Source organism: Oncorhynchus gorbuscha, linkage group LG17 (assembly GCF_021184085.1).
Source record: "Oncorhynchus gorbuscha isolate QuinsamMale2020 ecotype Even-year linkage group LG17, OgorEven_v1.0, whole genome shotgun sequence".
NCBI lineage: Eukaryota > Metazoa > Chordata > Actinopteri > Salmoniformes > Salmonidae > Oncorhynchus > Oncorhynchus gorbuscha.
Genome location: NC_060189.1, coordinates 5537949 through 5540448, shown reverse-complemented (window position 1 = coordinate 5540448; position 2500 = coordinate 5537949). Strand labels below are relative to the sequence as shown.

At 57.3% G+C, this 2500-nt stretch overlaps 1 protein-coding gene across 1 annotated transcript in view; it reads left to right on the top strand.

Moving 5' to 3' along the window:
* Positions 1-2500, top strand: part of xdh (xanthine dehydrogenase) — a 64880-nt gene that overhangs the window by 25200 nt on the left and 37180 nt on the right. The gene's annotated exons all lie outside the window — the stretch shown is intronic.

The window sequence follows — 2500 nt, the reverse complement described above, 5'->3', positions numbered from 1 at the left end:
TGAACCTTTTTCCGTTGTGCGTTGCTGACGATCCGTCTCCATTGTTCATTCAAGGCCAGATCTATCCGCGAGCTGCCAAAATGTCAAGAGCTATCTGTCTGTGGATGTGATACACAGATTTCTCACGCTCGTTGAGGGCTAGTTGTTGAAGTCGCAGTAGCCGGCTCTTGTCCACACCCGGACCCTGGTGGAGAACAGCAGGCAGGGAAAGTAGAGTAGAGTCGGTAGAGTAGGCAGCTAGCAGTGCAGCCACAGTGCCAGTTTTTTCGTTGACTCATATTGAAACTTTTGTGTTATTTTCTGTCCCTTCCTTTGATGTTGGTCCCTCAGGTGTCGGTCTTCTGTCCCGTTTCACTCACTATTATATTTATTTCGCTAGAAAATCCAACTCTGAAGACTGTTTCCGATGGAATATGTTGGCCATCTTGATCAGCTTACTTTAGTTAGCAGTAAAACAAACATGACTGGCAAAAGGCTGCAGATGATGCGTGATATCCACAGATAGGAGCTCTGCCTGTCCTCCTGCCTGTCCTCCTGCGCATCCTCCTGTCCATCCTCCTGCCTATCTTCCTGTCTGTCCTCCTGCCTATCCTCCTGCCTATCCTCCTGCCTATCCTCCTGTCTGTCCTCCTGTCTGTCCTCCTGCCTATCCTCCTGCCTATCCTCCTGTCTGTCCTGTCTGTCCTCCTGCCGATCCTCCTGCCTATCCTCCTGCCTATCCTCCTGCCTATCCTCCTGTCTGTCCTCCTGTCTGTCCTCCTGCCTATCCTCCTGCCTATCCTCCTGTCTGTCCTCCTGTCTGTCCTCCTGCCTATCCTCCTGCCTATCCTCCTGTCTGTCCTCCTGTCTGTCCTCCTGCCTATCCTCCTGCCTATCCTCCTGCCTATCCTCCTGTCTGTCCTCCTGCCTATCCTCCTGCCTATCCTCCTGCCTGTCCTGCTGCCTGCCCTCCTGCCCATCCTCCTGCACACCTCCTGCCTATCCTCCTGTCCACCTCCTGCCCATCCTCCTGTCTGTCCTCCTGCCTGTCCTCTTGCCTGTCCTCCTGCGCATCCTCCTGTCCATCCTCCTGCCTATCCTCCTGTCTGTCCTCCTGCCTGTCCTCCTGCCTATCCTCCTGCCTATCCTCCTGTCTGTCCTCCTGCCTGTCCTCCTGCCTGTCCTCCTGCGCATCCTCCTGTCCATCCTCCTGCCTATCTTCCTGTCTGTCCTCCTGCCTATCCTCCTGCCTATCCTCCTGCCTATCCTCCTGTCTGTCCTCCTGTCTGTCCTCCTGCCTATCCTCCTGCCTATCCTCCTGTCTGTCCTGTCTGTCCTCCTGCCGATCCTCCTGCCTATCCTCCTGCCTATCCTCCTGCCTATCCTCCTGTCTGTCCTCCTGTCTGTCCTCCTGCCTATCCTCCTGCCTATCCTCCTGTCTGTCCTCCTGTCTGTCCTCCTGCCTATCCTCCTGCCTATCCTCCTGTCTGTCCTCCTGTCTGTCCTCCTGCCTATCCTCCTGCCTATCCTCCTGCCTATCCTCCTGTCTGTCCTCCTGCCTATCCTCCTGCCTATCCTCCTGCCTGTCCTGCTGCCTGCCCTCCTGCCCATCCTCCTGCACACCTCCTGCCTATCCTCCTGTCCACCTCCTGCCCATCCTCCTGTCTGTCCTCCTGCCTGTCCTCTTGCCTGTCCTCCTGCGCATCCTCCTGTCCATCCTCCTGCCTATCCTCCTGTCTGTCCTCCTGCCTGTCCTCCTGCCTATCCTCCTGCCTATCCTCCTGTCTGTCCTCCTGCCTGTCCTCCTGCCTGTCCTCCTGCGCATCCTCCTGTCCATCCTCCTGCCCATCCTCCTGTCTGTCCTCCTGCCTGTCCTCCTGCCTGTCCTCCTGCGCATCCTCCTGTCCATCCTCCTGCCTATCCTCCTGTCTGTCCTCCTGCCTGTCCTCCTGCCTATCATCCTGCCTATCCTCCTGCCTGTCCTCCTGCGCATCCTCCTGTCCATCCTCCTGCCTATCCTCCTGTCTGTCCTCCTGCCTGTCCTCCTGCCTATCCTCCTGCCTATACTCCTGCCTGTCCTCCTGCCTATCCTCCTGCCTATCCTCCTGCCTGTCCTCTTACCTATCCTCCTGCCTATCCTCCTGCCTGTCCTCCTGTCCGTCCTCCTGCCTGTCCTAGTGCCTTTCCTCCTGCCTATCCTCCTGCCTGTCCTCTTGCCTATCCTCCTGCCTATCCTCCTGCCTGTCCTCCTGTCTGTCCTCCTGCCTATCCTCCTGCCTGTCCTCCTGTCCGCCCTCCTGCCTGTCCTAGTGCCTTTCCTCCTGCCTATCCTCCTGCCTGTCCTAGTGCCTTTCCTCCTGCCTATCCTCCTGCCTTTCCTCCTGCCTATCCTCCTGTCTGTCCTAGTGCCTTTCCTCCTGCCTATCCTCCTGCCTGTCCTAATGCCTTTCCTCCTGCCTATCCTCCTGTCTGTCCTCCTGTCTATCCTGCTGCCTGTCCTTCTGCCTGTCCCATTGCTTGT